The 18,245-nt window shown below is 45.4% G+C and overlaps 3 long non-coding RNA genes across 3 annotated transcripts in view; 1 reads left to right on the top strand and 2 right to left on the bottom strand.

The window, feature by feature from the left end:
- LOC137464258 (uncharacterized) overlaps positions 1-18,245 on the bottom strand; it is a 360,835-nt gene that overhangs the window by 151,082 nt on the left and 191,508 nt on the right. The window lies entirely within an intron of this gene.
- Positions 1-18,245, bottom strand: part of LOC137464262 (uncharacterized) — a 247,754-nt gene that overhangs the window by 67,357 nt on the left and 162,152 nt on the right. The gene's annotated exons all lie outside the window — the stretch shown is intronic.
- The window catches only part of LOC137464261 (uncharacterized), a 33,120-nt gene continuing 19,013 nt past the window's right edge, over positions 4,139-18,245 (top strand). The window contains exons 1-2 of the long non-coding RNA XR_010994138.1: positions 4,139-6,037; positions 8,315-8,697. This is a non-coding gene — a long non-coding RNA (uncharacterized lncRNA). The remainder of the gene's footprint in view (positions 6,038-8,314; positions 8,698-18,245) is intronic.

Below are 18,245 nucleotides of genomic sequence, written 5' to 3'. Positions count from 1 at the left end.
GGGTCCAAAGAAATTCTTGGTTGCTGAAAGTAACAATACATCTGGTCCTGCATGTGTTTTTTGATGCATCCTTTTGAGTTGGGTTTCTATCATCTTCTCTAGGACCGATAGCTGCTTTTCAGGTGTTTCCCATCATCCTTCCTTATTTATAGTACAGTCCAACTGTTCTGCTAATCGTTCCTCTTATTTTACATAATTTGGCGGAGATAAATCTATACAGGGTTTTGAAAGCAATACTCCTTCAGAATTTAGATTCTTCAGTATAGCCTCTTTTGCTGTTTGATCTGCTCTTCAGTTTCCCTTTATGATGCTGGTATTCCCTTTCTGGTGTGCTTTGCAATGTATTATTGTGACTTTCTTCTGTTTAAGAACAGCTTGAAGTAGCTTAATAATTTCAGTTTCATATTTCACTGGGGTCCCCTGTGAGTTCAATAGTTCTCGTTCTTTCCAAATTGCTCTGTGCATGGACTATGTCTATTTTGCCAGTGAGTGGGGTCAGCACAAAAGACACAGATACCTGCGGAGGATCAGAAACGGGACATCATGCCATGATCAATATGATCAAGTGAAACTGATTTATTGCAAAAACTAAGCTATATTTATACTGTGTTCTATTGTTCACGCACCTCAAGCTAATACATGATTGGTTAAATCCTTCTGTGCACGCATTTTAAGCTTTTAGTTAATTTAGTTATTTTTGATTCTTCATGCGTCTCGCTGCGGTTTTCTTGTCTGCCTTTACATCCTGAACTGTCTGGAGCTAAGCGTGTTCTTCTTCTTTCGTGTCCTTCAAGGGCATTGTGACCTTACTCAGTTTCTATGAAGGCTGGATTGTGCATATGTTGCATATGTCCATTGTCCTGCAAAAAATGCTCAAGAGATACCAACTTAGGGAATAAGTGTAATTTAATATAATGCAAAACTGCAAAGAATCACAAAAGGATAAGCTAAGCAATGTACATAATCATTACTACAAAGTTTGCCTGTAGTCATTTAGAAAGATACACCACCAGTTACCCAAATACTTCACTGTCATCCAGGTCCATACATCAACTGGGGAAGATGTCACATTGAAGGACTGGAGAACCGTGCTCGGCAACTGGGAAATCCTGCATGTGTGTCTACCTACAGGCAACAAGGCTTCTGACTTCACTGTGAGAGAGCTCAGCTTTATATATTGTTGAATAAACAAGTTGCCATAACTTCTAGTGTGGGAACATCGGGTTTCATCCTCCTCTTGGGTTACTCCCAAAGCCTGGCCAGGGCTCAAGGAGGAACCAAAGGAGTTGTCTTTGATCATGCACCCCCAAACAAGGCCAGATGTCTGATTTCATGGCCTTGTCCAATTTCTAAATATGGAAAGTTAAATACATGTTCCACTAATGAATGAATACATATATCATATTGCTAATATTACTTTGTTAATGAGCAGATACAAATATAACGTTTGGTTGGAAGGTTCATCTAGAGGTCAACTTTGGCTCAAGGCCTGTTATTCAGGCCTTAGTACTTCAATGTCAAAGGCATATTTTCAGTCAGTATATGTAGAGGAATTTCTGAGAGAAAGAGGTCACAATTTGTATATTTAGAGTGAATGTCGAGCTACCCCAGCCTAGGCCTCAGATATGGGCCTCGGTGAGGCCTTGAAGCCTATGGCGCAGTCAGAAATAAGTTTGTGGCGCAGTTAGAAATTATGTTAAGGTGTACCACAGTATACTGAGCTATCTAGGGGTGAATTAGTATAGGTCTGCAGTGTGAAACTTTAGCCACCTTAAGACAAAGACAAACAATGTTTGCTTGCCAATGAGAGTGTGATCATGATTGTAAACTATCTAGAAGTGTATATAAACTGCTATCGTATAAGCAATAAACGGAGAACATATGATTAGCCACATTGGTTCGGATATGGGTTTCTTCCTGTCCAGCTCACCTTCTTTTTATGAGTCCTTGATTCAAGTATATATATATATATTTTCTTTCCTTGGCTCAATTCCAGGGCCCGAGTGAGAACTACCAATTCAGCTTTCTGGGCAGAGGTGTTTCCAGGCAGTGGTTCATTTTCACTCTGCAATAGCTACCACCACGTAACCAAATTTCCACTGTCCATTTAACATGTTACTGCTCCCATCAGAGAAAGGTTCCATCTCTGCCTCAGAGAATGGCTTGTCTCAGAGATCTAGCCTGCTGGAATATACTCGTTTAATAGCTACCAAAGAGTCATGATGCAGTTCTACTACCTCTGAGACTGGAAGCAAAGTGTCTGAGTTGAGGTTTAAGAGAGGGTCACATTGCCTTGTTCTAACAACACTGCTTGATATTGAGCTAATCAACTTGGGAACATCCAATAATGTCCCTTATTCTCAAGAAGTGAGATTACAGCATAGGGTATTGTCCTGGTTTCGGGCAAATTTGGGAGAAAACCTCCAGGAGGAGCCCCCAGAAAGCAAACCCCCACGGCCCCTCCCCCCACCTGATTCAGGAAGAATTTCCTCAGAGAGAAGTGGGAAAAAACCTGTTTATTTAACAGGCAAAGCACTCCCCAGCACAAAAAATGAACAACACCAGATGACAAAACTCTTTCACTGCTCTGAAGAGATGACAAATTCAGAAAGTCTCTCCTGGGAGTGGTCGCCCAGTTATTGGTCTCCAGCGCTGGGGATGGCTACTGCAGGTCACAAAATGCAGGCTCTCGGTGTTTCTTGGTGTTTCCCAGGTCCCAGTCCGGAGCAGGTTCAGATGGTATTCAGGAAAGGGAAAGAAAATAGTCCAGGGAAAAAAAATTGGACTGTCTAGCTAAACTAACTAATAAGCAAAAGCAAAAGCAAGGGCAAAAGCAAAAAGCAGGAGCGAGAGCAAAGCGAAGCAAGCAAGCCAGCAAGCCCTAGCCTCTCTCCTAGACACCGACCGTGGGGGGAGGTGAGCCAGCTGATAACAAGGCAAAAGAAACCTTCACTTTTTGGAGCCAGTCCTGAAGGCACAGAACATAGCATCAAGCATAAACAGAACACACGATTGGGGATACAAGCACCATAGCGTCACCCTAGGACAGGTATGTTCACAGTAAGGGTTTGGCCAAATGTCAGTTTTCATGATCCTTCAGTCAGGATTACAGCTGCAGCTACTGCTTTCAAACATGCAGGCCATCCTTTACTCACTTCATCCTGTTGTTTGGAGAAATACCTACTAGTCTTTTCCAGCTACCTAATTTTTGTGTGAGTCCTCCCAATGCCACTTGTTGTCTCTCATGTACATACAATTTGAATGGTTTCTGTAAGTCAGGGATTCCCACTGTGGGGGCATCCATGAACTTTTTCTTGATCTCATCAAAGACTTTTCAGCATTCTGGAGCCCATTCTAATACTGTTTCTGGCCCTTTTGTGGCAGTATATAAAGGTTTGGCTATTAAGCCCAAATTTGGAACCATAGCTGACACCATCCAGCTATCTCTAAAAACCCTCACAACTGTCTCTGAGGTAGAAGCAGCCATTGTACATATTGCTTCTTTACTGTCAGAACCCAGTGCTCTCTGCCCTTTTGTTATTTCAAAGCCTATATAGTGAACTTTCTCTTTCCCAATCTGAGCCTTCTTTCTGGCTTTCTGGATACTCGGTATCCTGACAAGCCTAAAATGTTGAGCAGGCTTATCATCACCTCCAAATATTCTTGCTGAGTGCCTGATCCAATCAGTATGTCATCTACATACTGTAATACTGAGATGGCTTCCTACTCACAGTGACACTGTTCCAGCTCCTTTGCAGGATATTACCAAATATCATAAGACTGTTCTTGAATCCTTGTTGGAGGACAGTCCAACAGACCTATATATTCCATCTTGTAGTTGGATTTTCCCATTCAAAAGCAAAGGCAAGTTGACTCTGTTCATCCACAGGTATACAAAAGGCGGCATCTTTCAAATTAGTCTCTGGTATTGAGGCAAGAAGGGTATTGGGATTTAGGACTACCAGATGGACATCAGCTATCCAGGCATTAACTCCCCATAAATCTTCTGCTAGTCTATATTCTGATGATTTAGGCCTTTTCACTGGGAGGATTGAAGTGTTAAGTTCTGATTGGCTTTCCCTTAATAACCTGAATTCTAAGAGTTTATTGACAGTTCCAATCCTTGTTGAGCCTCCAGTTTTATAGAGTATGGTTTTTCCTTACTGGTTGGACTCAGTTTCAGCTCATTATTTAACAGATTCATGATTCCCAATGCCCAAACCAATGGTATAACTGCATCTACAACTTCATTGGGGATTTTCTCTTCTGCAGGTTTTTCCTTGGTAAGTAGGCAGATCTGCACTTTCCATGCATTTTCTAGAGGAATATGCAACTGGACAGAGTCATCAGAAAAAGTCAATTGTGCATTTACCTTGCATGGCAAATCCCATTCAAGCAATAGCAAAGGACAGTCCATCATATAGAGAAACTGATTTCTTAATGTTGTTTCCACTTGTGAATTCCATTGGTTGTAAACAGTCTGAGGGATTTCCTCCCCGTTGCACCAACAACATTTACTTTTGTTTTGCATAAAGGTCCCTTACAGCTGGTAGCTACAGAATGAGTTGCTCTAGTATCCCCTAGAAAAAACTATCGTTTCATTCCCCAGCTTAATTGGAATCAGAGGATCAGCTGGGGAAATAATAAGGGATGGCTCTGGTCCCCTTCAATTCAGCCTAATTTCTGCCATAATTCCTGTCCCTTTTAATTCTCCCTTTTCTACATTTGCGTGCTGGGGAGACTCCTTTTTCCAGTGCCCTTCCTCTCTTGATTTAACCCCAGACAGCAGCATGCAGCTGCTTGCTCCCACCCCCACCAGCAGGATTGGGGAAAGAATTGGAAGGGTAAACGCAGGTTGGTTATACCCCACATTAGCACTCTCCTTCTGTAACTCAGGACAGTTGGAAAGGACCTTAAAAATCATCTAATTCCGACCCCCCTGACATGGGCAGGGACACCTTCCACTTGACCAGATTGCTCAGAGCACTGTCCCAGCTGACCTTGAACACTTCCAGGGATGGGTCATCCGCAACATTGCTGGGCAACCTGTGCCAGCACCTCACCACCCTCCAAATAAAACGATTCCCTCTTGTCATGTCACTCTATGCCCTGATAAAAAGTCCCTCTCCAGGTCTCTTGTAGCCACTTTAGGTACTGAAAGGCTGATATAAGGTCTCTCCATAGCCTTCTCTTCTCCAGGCTGAACAAGCCCAATTCTCTCAACCTTTCCTCATAGGAGAGGTGTTCCAGGCATGTGATCATCTTCCTGGCCCTCTTCTGGACTTGCTCCAAAAGATCCATGTCCTTCCTGTGTTTGGGACCCAAGAGCTGGATGCAGTACTCCATGAGGGGTCTCACCAGAGCAGAGTAGATGGGGAGAATCACCTCCCTCAACTTGATAGCCACACTGCTTTTGATGCAGCCCAGGATATGGCTGGTTTCTGGGCTGCAAGCACACATTGCCAGCTCATGTCCAGCCTTTCATCCATGTGGTGATGCATTCCCCCTTCCTCCTTTCTAGGCCACAGTGTGATCTGAGAAATGCGTGTTAGGCCTTGAAAACAACACCTCGGCTCAGCTCTTCCTGAGATTATCAGAAACACTCTTTCTCCCAGGAACTGCTGTTGTCTAATGAACTCCTGTTTTCCTTATGACCAGCCTTGGGAAGGATTTTTCTTGCCCAAATGGCATAACATTCCCATTTTTACACTTCCAAAGAAAGTGCTGATCCAAACTGTGGCCGGATTGAAACACTGTTATGGCTAAAGCCCACTCTCTTGTGACTATAAACAGTGGGCCAAAGTGTGACCCTTTGGAGCTCTCCTGGAACTGCAACAGGCTACAACCAGCAAGCTCCCTCTGGGGGGGATGTCTCTCAGAGCTAGCAAACCTTTGGGTTTGCTATACTTGGAGGATTGCTGAAAAACAACATATCCTGGGCTGATACCTTCACTCCTCAATGCCCAACCCTTCACTGGTCAGGACATGCAAAAGCATTGGAAGTATTTCACTGATGTCTGAGGAGAATTTTTCACAGGTACTTTGCTTGCACTGATTCTTTCTGTCTGGGTGCATAAACATGTGCATATGCTATAGCAAATCTGAGATAAATACTGCTTTCTTAGATGTTTAAGTACTTTGGATATATAAGTAAGTTAGGTCTGTAAGTAAGGTTATAAACTTATTTAAATGCTGCTAAGTGTTGTTCTTCTGCTGAGGTGCCAAGTATAACTTCAAAGTTAGTTATAGTTATAAGTTAGGTTAAATGATGTTAAGTGTTATTCCTCTGTTAAATTGTTACGGTTGAGCTATAAATTAAGTTAGGTATAAGTTAAGTGTTTTTCCTGTATTAAATTGTTAGGCTTAAAGTATAAGTTAAGTTAAAGTACTGCAGTGTTTGAGTGCTCTTAAGCTTTTAGGCCGTGTTCCTTTTCATCCTTGCCCACACTGTCTTTTGTCACACACACACACCCTTAGATAGTTCTCACTTCATTTTTGTTTTGAATGCCTGGATTTTGTTTGGTTTTGTTGTTGCTTGTTTTCCCTTGTGGTGCTTTAACTGTCCTGTAAGTAGTAGAGTGAATCTTGCCAATGAACTTGTCATACTTTGACGCTTAATAATAAATCTAACTTTTGCTGATACCCTTGCCAGTGATTTTTTAAGCGATCTCAAACACTTGTTTGTAATAATCCACCAGCAACCCCAAGTCCTTCTTGGCAGGGCTGCTCTCAATCCATTCATGCTCCAGCCTATATTGATCCTGGAGGTTGCCCCAACCCACATGCATCACCTTGTACTTGATTTTCTTAAACCTGATGAGGTTCCCGTGGACCTACTTCTCAAGCTTGTCCATGTCCCTCTGTATGGCATCCTGTCCTTCAGGTGTGTCGGTTGTACCATTCAACTTGGTGTCATCTGCAAACTTGCTGAGGGTGCATTCAATTCCACTATGTCATTGATAGAGACACTGAATAGCACTAGTCCCTGTTGCGGTGTGTCTCCTCCCTCCCAAAGGTAAAGTCCTCTCTCCTGTCCCCCCGCCCCCAGTCCCAGGAGCCCTGGCTGTGAGACAAGGTGTCGAATGATTGGTAGATTCAAAAGATACTCCCTGCCCCCTGTGGCCATTGGTCAACTCAGGTGTCTCTTCTCCCCCTGGGACCCCTCCCCCTCACCTGGTTGGTGGCTACCTGTCCCTGCCCGTCCCCCTACCCCCGGGTTAAAAGGACACTCAAGCCGCGTGGCGAGCCCTTCTGTTGGAGCGGTGATGGGATTCAGAACTTTGTAGCTGGAATAAACACTCTGGATCGAACCCTCTGGCAGAAGTGACTCCTTCCTTCACCATCGCCTAAAGTCTCTCCACTGAGGAATACCGTCCGCTGGGGCTTCTGGCAAGCTTGCAGCCGCCTGCAGCCTCTGGGTGAGCCGAACGGTGTCGCTGGGGTAAAACCACCCCAGCTGCCGCCTTTTGGACTCAGCAGGCAGGTCTCCGTTGGAATATTGGGAACCCTAATAAGTCCCAATATGGACCCCTGAGGGAAACCACTTGTCACTGATGTCCATCTATTGTAGCATCGGGTCCCCAGCCGGGTAATAATTAGCATTGACTCCATGATTGCAGAAGGCTGATCAATTGCTTTATTGTACTATACTATATTATACTATACTACTATTCTACTATTAAGAAAACACTCATCGCTCTTGCAGACAGTCCGATACAGACAGACCAGATTGGTTAATTGAAATTCAAACACCATCACCATTGTCCAATTAAGAAATCACCCTTTGATAAACAAATCTCCATAACACATTCTACATGTGCACAACAATAGGTGCAACAAGAGAAGGTAATAATTGTTTCTCATTCTTTTCTCTGAGCTTTCTCACAGATTCTCACAGCTTCCCAGGAAAATCCTGGGAGAGGATTTTCTTTCTCTCTCTGTTCAGAGGATATGTGATTGCCACATCCATCAGTGTAATGAAACAGAGTGACACAGACCCCCCCCCCCCCCCCCCGGCAGGTACAAAAGAGAAACCTTTTATTGCAAAAAACAGGCCTTTTTAAGCAGTTAGGCCTTTATGAGTTACATATCTTTAAAATACAGCAAATATAATCCAACCAACCACCATAACCCACAATGTGAACATGTAATGGTTATATAACTTCTTTTTCTACCTCTAATTCGGCCGAGTCATTCCCATAGTCCTTTTCTACTTAGCGAAAGTAACAGGAGTGAGCCATGATTTTACAAGGCCTTAATTTTGTAAGGCTCTACCTATCTGCAACATCTCCCCCTTTCTTTGTTTTCTACAAAGTGTTCATGTACTATAATGCCAAAACAGTCTGCATCTGTAAAGCCATTATCTTATTAAGACTATTACTGGTCATCTGCTGGACACAGGATAAGATACATGGAATACAGATCACAGTCAATAGAAACCCATCAAAAACAACCATGCCACTGACAAAGAGACCTGCAGCATAGGAGAACAAAAAGATGGCTGCCAATGTCTCCAGGGAGTGGAAGTAAATAGCTACTGTTCCAAAGCTCATATGGCTGGAGTTCAAGGGCTGTGCTGTTTAGGCAGGAGGAAGTCCATTAGCCGGAAATGCTGACCTTGACATTACTGAATGTCTTTCTGGAAGCATGGAACAGGGAACAACCAAAGAAGGTCAGCTGGAACACAATAATATGATGGTGAGTGCAGTGGGACACAAGGCAGTTGGCAGGCTGCCTCCATCTCTTACTATGAACATGAAGGCAACATTAAAGTAAAACAATACATGTAATAAAACAATAAATTCACACCAAGAAAAAATAAGCAGGGTAATACATGTATTCAGTAGCACACGAGAGAAAGGATAGTGATTTAGAACGATATATCATCAATTGCCTAAATACTGTACCATCACCCAGAGTCTGCAATAGCTGGCAAGCCCTGTTTTGAAGTGAGGACCTGGAGAACCATTCCCGGACAAGGTTTGCAAGTTTACCTTGAAAGGGGGTCCAGCTTTTATAAGCCCAAATCGGCAAGCAAAGTGACCTGATTACATTTTTAGTGCAGAAATACCTGAGTCTGTTGGCTTACTTCAGACCAGCTAGGGCCAGGGCTTGGCGCCAGCCAAGGCTTTAACTAGATGGGTTTCCCTAACATATCCTATAAAAAAGCCTCTATTGATAGCAGTTGGGAAAGTTTCTTAAAATTATACATGTCTTGCAGATAGCTACACAACAGTATGTGAAAATTTGTAAAGCAGCTGGCTTTGTCCTTTAGCTAAGTAGTCAATGGTACCATGAACAAACCACAAATAACCCAAAGGAATGCATATGTGTAACATCAAATAATATCTTATGGATAATGTCCATTATAAAAGGTCAGTGAAATCACACTATGGCATTAACAACATATTCAGAATCGTTATTGCAGCAACAGTAACTGTTCTAAAAAATCGAGATTATATTTCTCCACACATCTATGCATATATGAAAATAAAGCAAAATAAAAGCAAGCAAGAAAGCACTAAACAGCTTACAATTAATAGTACCCATAATTTGGAATTGTTACTCATTCTTCTATACTACCTATGGAAGATAAAGCAGCAAAGGTTGTCATGAATAATTATGTTGACCAGTGTAGAACATCTATACCCATGGACTCTTCGACTAAATTATCTAATAAACCACACCTTCACATATCTTTACGCAACCTATTATCTTATATTCTTAAACAGATGCTTACCAATTCCCAATCATAATTGCTTCAGTCAGTTCCATCTTATCTCTATAACAAAAGAAGTGTATCTTTCAATTTAAATGAGCATATTTCAACAGAAACTTAACTGCAGTCAAACCTAATGACACCTAAACATAACAGAAAGTAAACCTAACTGAACCTAAAATTAACATCACTGAAACTGAACAAAAATTAATCTTAATCCAACTTAAGAGAACTTAATAGAACTTAAACTGAACAACACTTAAACTTAACTTTGCTTAAATTTAACAACACTTAAACTTGACAGAAAATGTCCTAGGGTGACGCTATGGTGCTTGTATCCCCAATTGTGTGTTCTGTTTATGTCTGATATTATGTTCTGTGCCTTCAGAACTGACTCTGAAAAGTGAAGGTTTGTTTTGTCTTGTTATCAGCCGGCTCACCTCCCCCCATGGTCTGTGTCTAGGAAAGGCTAGGTTTGCTTGCTTGCTTGCTTGCTTCCTGGCTTGTTTGCTTTTGCTTTGCCCTTGCTTTTGCTTTTGCTTATTAGTTAGTTTAGCTAGGCAGTCCAATTTTTATCCTGGACTGTTTTTTTTCCTTTCCCTTTCCTGAATACCATCTGAACCTGCTCCGGACTGGGACCTGGGAAAACACCAAGAAACACCGTGTTGCCTCTGCCGAGGCGTGATGACCTGGTTCAGGAACGGTAGGCAGCCACCTCAGACTACTCGGGCCAAGTACTCACAGACACCAATATGGTGGACAGTAAAATGGCGTTTATTTCTGAGTTATACAGCATTATATAGCTTGGGGTTGCATCACTTTCGTCTGCTTGTGTCACAAACCGCTCAATCTTGACTAACTCGGTAAATTGACTTCAATACTAACAAACAAAGGGGGGATCCTATCTTTTAGTACAGCACGTAATCTTCTGATTGCCTGTCCCTATCTTCCCACATTTCCCTCCTCTTCTATGCCTAACTAAATGCGTAAGCACATATAGAACGAGTACTATTAATTTAATGCTATTAAACTGTGAGCTATTAAACTATTAAAACCTAAACTATTAAACTTTAGTATCACTGTTAACTGTTCAAAAAGCTTTACTTTAACTGACTCTAAACGGTTTTTAACAAACGACACTAATTTATTTAAAACTCAGGGTCCAAAGATTAATGCCAAAAGTATTATGATAAAAGGGCCTATGCGAGTGGAGATTTGTAAGTCTTCGTCAATGGTTGCCTGCAGCTGAGAAAGTCTTTGACGCTGGGTTATAAGGGCTGAAATGCCTGTAGCTGTGCCGGCAAGTCCCAAACCAAGGAGCATTGCAAAGGTGATACTTGTTATTACTTCCCTTTTGTGGAGCCAGTAAGATTCATTGGAAAGATGATACATTTCTTCCTCTCGATGGTATAGGACCCTAGGGACAATTAGAACTTGGACACAAAAGTCAGTGGAAGAATTGAAATAATCAAGGTACACACAAGGGCTGACCCTAGATTGCTGGAATACTCACATCTCTGGCTCAAATGGGATCGCCCATTTGTCCGATTTTTGGGGACAACAGTTTCTTTGATTGTCTCATCACCTGAAAGGTGATGCAGGACCCACCTGAATGGCTGATGAGGGTAATGCCCGGCATCGGTGGTTCGGACAAACCCTAAAAACAGGATCAGGAGTCGTCGGGGCATTTCTTCTTCTTCCAGTATGAGCGCATATGGGTTACGAGGACGACTACAGATCCAGTCCTGTAAAAAGAAACTTACAGATTTCATTAGCTTGATTCCGCAGCTCCGGCTTAATGGACCTGAGTGGGCACCACTTAATTCTATTGTCTTTTTTAACTGCGGCATACCCCTGCACCATTGGGACTATTTTCCACCCCTGTTCCCACTCTCCAAGCTCGTTCCTGATAACAACTGGTGGGCCTTCTTCCAAAGCTTGGGTGGCCCAATGTTTTTGGGTTGGGCTTTTTGCCTCATCGCCTCTAAAGAACTGGTTTAATGCTAGCATTGCAGTAGCTAGTAGGTGCGCTTGGTCTCCTGGGGGAATAGAATTGGTGAAGCCCTCTGCTTTAGCTAATACCTCTAGCTTGTTTTTTAAGGTCTGGTTCGCTCGTTTGACTATGGCCTGCCCTGTGCTATTGTACGGAATGCCATGTACCAGAGTGATGTTCCATTTGGAAACAAATGCTTGGACAGACTTAGAAACAAAGTTTGGGCCATTGTCTGTTTTAATCTGGTTCGGGACACCAAGCCACCCCATGGCTGTTAGCCAATGCTGGATGGTTGCCTTGGAATTGGTTTTGGAGTGTTGTGTGGCTACGATCATTCCACTGTATGTATCTATGGTTACTGCTAACCAGGCTCGAGGCTTCAACAGTTGGCAAAGAGTAAAATCCGTTTGCCACACCTCGGAGGTTTTAAGGCTTCTAGGATTGACTCTGCTGGACCATAGTGGGGTCTTCTGACAATGTGGGCAAGTAGCTACAACATGTTTTGCATCAGTGATGGGGATTCCGCACTTCTTGGCTAACGCTTTGGCTCCGATGTGAAGTGTTTCATGTAACTGATGGGCGTCTCTAAGTGTCCATAGCCCCTTTGCTGCGGCATCCGCTTTATCATTGCCGATTTGGAAAAACCCTTTAATCGGATCATGGCTGTTGATATGGATAACTGATATGGTGCCTTCTCAGGAATAAAGTGCTTCTTCAATTTTCGCGGATATTGACACGCCGGGCCTAGACATGGCTAGGCTGAGCTTGGCAATGAACATCGAGTCGGTCACCACATTAACATGCTCTGTTGTGAACAGTCCGCATGCCAGTACTAGGGCTGCTGCTTCTAGTTGCCGGACTGAGAGTGCATGATCGGTCATTTTTATGCAGCACCATTGTTCCTCAGCTTACCATACCACCGCTGCAGTCGAAGTCACTGAGGATGCGTCAGTGAAAACTGTCGGTCCCGGCAAAGGTCGGTCCATCACTTTTTGTGGGAGGTCAGTATCTATGATTCTCAGCAGCTTAATCCATGGAGGTTTCGCGGCGTATTGGATCTCGCCGGCAAACCCAAGGAGAGCTAAGGCCAGGTGTTCTGACATTGCTGTTGATAGAGTGGGAAGCTGCTTGCGGAAGGGTAGATATATTCTAGCAGGTTCAATGCCTAGGTGACTCAGGGCGAGCTTTCTACCTTTCATGATGAGGTTGCCGAGACACTCAACCCCTGGGGAGAATGCGCGTAGCGGCTTTCCCAAAACTACCCACTGTATGGGCCTAGCTTCATTGGGAGTTCCTTGAGCTAGCGCTCCTACCCCCCCTCTTTCTGTGAAGTGGACATACAAATCAAGTGGCAAGCCTGGATTCCATCTCGAGACCGAACCCGAGGACATCTGATGTTCGATGAAATCAAGCGAGCTTATTGCCTCTGGGGTTAGAGACTTTTTCTCCCATGGCTGCTTCCCTTGCAAAAGAAGATATAGCGGGGACACGATTTTGGGGAGAATCAAGACGATGTTGCGAAGCCATTGTAGAGATCCCACTAAGTGTTGTGCATCATGGAGCGTCTTGATGTTGCTACAGATTTTTAATTGTGGAGGGGTTACATAGGAGCCTGCGATTTGCACTCCTAAAAAGGTCACGCAGGGTCCCTTTTTTATTTTAGTGTCTGCAATTTCAAATCCATTTGCTTGCAAGGTTTGTGAAACAGAAGACACTAATCGGTCTACTTGACCTGCTGATGACACGGCAATCAGGATGTCATCCATATACTGGATGATGGTAGCGGTTGGGTCTTCACTTCAGACTGATATCAATGCTCGATCCACTGTGATTTGGCAGATAGTGGGGGAGTTGACCATACCTTGGGGTAACACTGTCCACTGAAAACGCAGGTTGGGGCGCTGGCCGTTCGGGAACACGACGGAAAAGGCAAACAGCTCTTTGTCTTCTTCATGCAGCGGTATTGAGAAAAAACAGTCTTTGATGTCAAGCACCATGCAAGGCTGTCCTTCTGGTATCATGGAGTTTGCGGGCAGCAGCATTTGGACAGGGCCCATCGGTTGAATTTTCTTGTTTACTTCACGCAAATCATGAAGGAGCCGATAGCCTTCACCGCTTCTTTTGGGAATCACAAACACTGGGGTTTTCCAGGAACTGGTGGAGGGCTCTATGTGGCCTTGTTGCAACTGACGATTAAGTAACTCAAGAAGGGCGGTCATTCGAGGCTCTGGCAAGGGCCACTGCTCGACCCACACTGGGTTGTGGGACTTCCACGTCAGTTTGATTGGGAAGGGTGGGTGTGTGGCAGTGTCCTTCAGGCCAAATTTGTCACCCTGACTTTTATTTGAGCTAAAGCATCTCTTCCCTATAAAGGCGGAACTCCTGACATGACATATGGGAAGAGAGTGATGGTTTTTTCAGGTCCCTTCTCCGTATGGAGCGTTATGGCTATTAATTGGGCACTCTTTCGGCTTGGGACAATCCTCCGACTCCACCTACTGAAGGAGCTTCTTCCAATTTCCAGCGTGGTGGCCAATTTGTTTCTGGGATAACCGTAATGTCCGCTCCAATGTCGATCAGAAAAGGGACGTTGATGGTGATGTTGTCCGAAGGGGAATTCAGGGGGAGTCTGGAGAAGTTGTAAAGGCAGCAATTTCCCCACACTATGGGAGGGCTATTGCATTCTACGGCCAGGGCCACCCAGGGGTCTCGTTCCCTGAGAGCAGTTCTTGTTGATTCGAGGTTGTTCCCGAATTTGATTGAGTCATTGGATAGGTAGCAGAACAGGTTGCTATTTGGGAGGGTGGCAGATTCGGGAGCCCCCCGTTCCATCTGGGGTAGGCATAGCTGGGCCGCTTCACATCCCAAGTGGGAGGGGGCTGCACACGGCCCGCCCACCCCCTCCCACTCCAGTTTCCCTGCGCCTTAGACCTGCAGTCTTTTGCAAAGTGCCCCTTTTTTCCGCAGGCCCAACATGGTCCTCTGGGTCGGTTTTGACGCGGGGGTAGTGAGGGGACTGAAGGTTGCGGGTCATCCGCTTGGGGACAGTTCGACGCGACGTGGCCCAGCTGGTCATATTTAAAGCATGCCATCACATTGGCTATCTCTGTACAGACAGCTGCCTGAATTGGGGCTAGATGTTCCTCTTTTGCGACATGTTTAATCATGGTCGCAAGGCTCACTCCGGCCGGCAGTGAGCGTAGAATTACTTTGGTAGCTGAATTGCATTGTTGATGTAAGCATTCCTGTACAACTGGGCCTTTCGCTTCTGCGGGCAGAGCCGAGGAATCGATCGCTGCCTGAAGGCGGTCCACAAATTGGGTGAAACTTTGGCTCTTGGCTTGTTTTATAGTAGACCATGGTGCCGGTTTGGCGACTACTCTGCAGGCTATGCGGATGGCTTCTCTGGCTGCACGAGTGGTCACCGCAACTTCAGGGGCCCGTAAGTGCTGAGCTTGTGCCTGAGGTGTAATCATTGCTGGGTCGGTGCCCATTAGTCACTGCAGGCTGGAGCCGTGTAGTGGGTGGTCTGCACCAGCTACCTGGGCAAGCTGCTTCGTGCAATTATCTTCCCACTCCTGTTTGAAAACGATCATTCCCACCCCATCAAAAATCATTCTGCACGTTTGTTTTATGTCAAACGGGAGCATATAATCATTTCCGAAGACACTGTCCACAAGGGTGGAGACCATAGCGGAGTTGATTCCTTTATCTGCAATTGCTTTAACAAGCGCCTGTATGTCTTTGGGATTCACGGGGGTGTAGGCCCTTTGCCCTCCGTCTGTGACTCGAACCGGGAACGCCAAAGTGGCAGGCAAGGCCCAATCGGGACAAGCGATTTGTATCTTTTTCCAGTCTGTGAGTGGAGTATCTCTCACTTGCCCCCTTTTTGTCAGTGCAGAAGAGTTATCGCTTCTAGTTTTACTTGCGTTAACTCCCTCGTATTCCGAATCTGAATCGGTAACGGACCGGCTGTCTGACCACTCATCCCAGCTGGAATCTGACGCAGAGGACAGTTCTGGACTCCGGTACCTTTTTGTCGAGCTCCGCCCCTGCTCCCTCTTATGATGGGTGGGCCGTTCCCTTCTCCTAAGGTCACTCTGCCCCCTACTTACAGAAGGCCTAACCATATAAAGGCATGTCTTGCGGCGCGTGTCCTGATTGGACTTATCGCCTTTAATCACATTCTCCACCCCTCCGCGGTCGTTCTCTCTGTCTCTCTTTCCTTGAGCCTCCTCTCGCTTCCACTTATACGCACTCGCCACACTCAACGGCCCCCGTTCCGCCCACTAGTAACGCCTGGACCTCGCCCATCGGTCTGCTGCCCGGCGCCACTTTGTGGAGCATACGGTGGGGGTCTGTCCCACGTCTCCTCTAGTTCTAAGTTATCAGCAACATTTCTGACCTTGTCAAGTAAATCGTCCCACAAAGATTTTTGCTGCTGCACGGATGGGGGCTCGGGGACAGGGCTGGATGGGCGTGGCAGCGACAAGAGATCACCCTGCTCCTGTGAGCCGCCAGGCTCGGTCAGAAGGTCGCCAACCGCGGTCCGCATCGCCACGCCAACCCCCAGTTTGGGGGTGGCGAGCGGGCAATCTTGGGCGGCCTTCCAGGTTTCCTGCTCTTGTAAAGCAGTTTGCAAAGCCTGCACGACTTTACCCCATGATTTAAGATATTTCCCGATACTGGAGGACATGGTGTCCTCCGCCAAGGCTTTAGTGCACCTGTCCCACACATCCAAGTGGAGCATATCCGCCGGGGGGTCAATAACACCTATTTGCAAAAGCCTAGTAATGGCAGAAATAAATTCTTTAGGGCTGCAATCAATTCCCCATTGCTTGTGTAATTGTGATACGACCTTCGCAAGGGCTTCCATTCTTCTCGCTGGTCTGGGAGTGTCCTCCCCGCCAGGCTGGTCCCGCCACTCTGGCCGCCGTTCACCCGTCCAGGCGAATCCCGTTCCCCGCATCCCGGGTTTCGGCACCACTTGTTGCCTCTGCCGAGGCGTGATGACCTGGTTCAGGAACGGTACGGCAGCCACCTCAGACTGCTCGGGCCAAGTACTCACAGACACCAATGTGGTGGACGGTAAAATGGCGTTTATTTCTGAGTTATGCAGCATTATATAGCTTGGGGTTGCATCACTTTCATCTGCTTGTGTCACAAGCCGCGCAATCTTGGCTAACTCGGTAAATTGACAGCAATACTAACAAACAAAGGGGGGATCCTATCTTCCCATACAGCACGTAATCTTTCGATCGCCTGTCCCTATCTTCCCATACACCGAGAGCCTGCATTTTGTGATCTGCAACAGCCATCCCCAGCGGCAGAGACCAAGAACTGCGCGACCACTCCCAGGAGAGACTTTCTGAATTTGTCATCTCTTCAGAGCAGTGAAAGAGTTTTGTCATCTGGTGTTGCTTTTTTTGTATTGGAGAGTGTTTTGCTTGTTAAATAAACAGGGTTTTTTCCACTTCTCTCCGAGGAAATTCTTCCCGAACCAGGTGGGGGAGGGACATGGGGGGTTTGCTTTCTGGGGGCTCCTCCTGGAGGTTTTCTCCCAAATTTGCCCTAAACTAGGACAAATGTTTTGGCGCCCAACTCGTGGCTCAAGATAGTGGAAAAAACCCAGAAATAGCTCCAGTATTGTCCCTAATACGTAGTTTTTGCAGTAGAGAGGCACTGACCAGAATATCCATCGGGCTAGGCTTGGTTGTAATGTCTTACAGGAGGTTTATAAAGGTGCTGGAGTCTGTTCCAGGAATGTATGGTTCATGGTTATGGTTGTGCACCCAGTTTGTTAGAGGAGAAGGAGGAGAAGAGGCTTTTCAGCCTTTGCTTTCCTTCTTCTCCTCTGAATCTGTTACATCCCTATTGGAGAATGTTCCGTTTCCCCTGAATGTTAAAGAGACCATCTTTCTGGTATTTAATTTGATAAGCTTTCTCTATACAGTCTGCAGTTTCTCTAGAATGAGGGCTGAGATTTCTAGAGGGGCTGATGAGACCCCTGACCCAGGAGTAGAGCCAGGTGTGAGAAATCCTGAGTGGTGTGGGAAATGGGAGGATATGGGCCAAATCTTAAAGGAATTTTCTGACCCCATAGTCTGTGACTTTCCATGTCAACAAATTCAGAACCCAGCTGAGGTGGCAAAGTACCTGAAAGAGAAGTGCCATGATAACCCTAAGGAGGAAAAGATCATTGCAGTGAGCTGGGCCCTGGCATATGCTTACTGCACCATGCTAGATACTGTAGGGCAGTAGACAGAGGAAGGGGGGCAGGGAGATAAATCAGCAGCTATCCCAGTCACTCCGGCTGCAGTCAAGACCTCAGGCTCGAAGCCAGCAGCTAAACCAGACTGTAAGCCTCAACCAATGGCTGTTGCTACTAGCATGAGAAGTGGAAAGTGTACAGACAAGACCGATTGACCAGTGGGTCACGATGATGATTATGATGCAGGAGAAGGACCCTCAACGTCTCCTGACACAAAATCCGGAGTCAAAGCAACTGGTACAAGATCAGAGGCCAGTATTGAG

Source organism: Anomalospiza imberbis, chromosome W (genome assembly GCF_031753505.1).
Source record: "Anomalospiza imberbis isolate Cuckoo-Finch-1a 21T00152 chromosome W, ASM3175350v1, whole genome shotgun sequence".
In the NCBI taxonomy this organism is placed as follows: domain Eukaryota; kingdom Metazoa; phylum Chordata; class Aves; order Passeriformes; family Viduidae; genus Anomalospiza; species Anomalospiza imberbis.
Note: the sequence above shows the minus strand (reverse complement) of the source record. Positions and strands in the feature narration are given on the sequence as shown.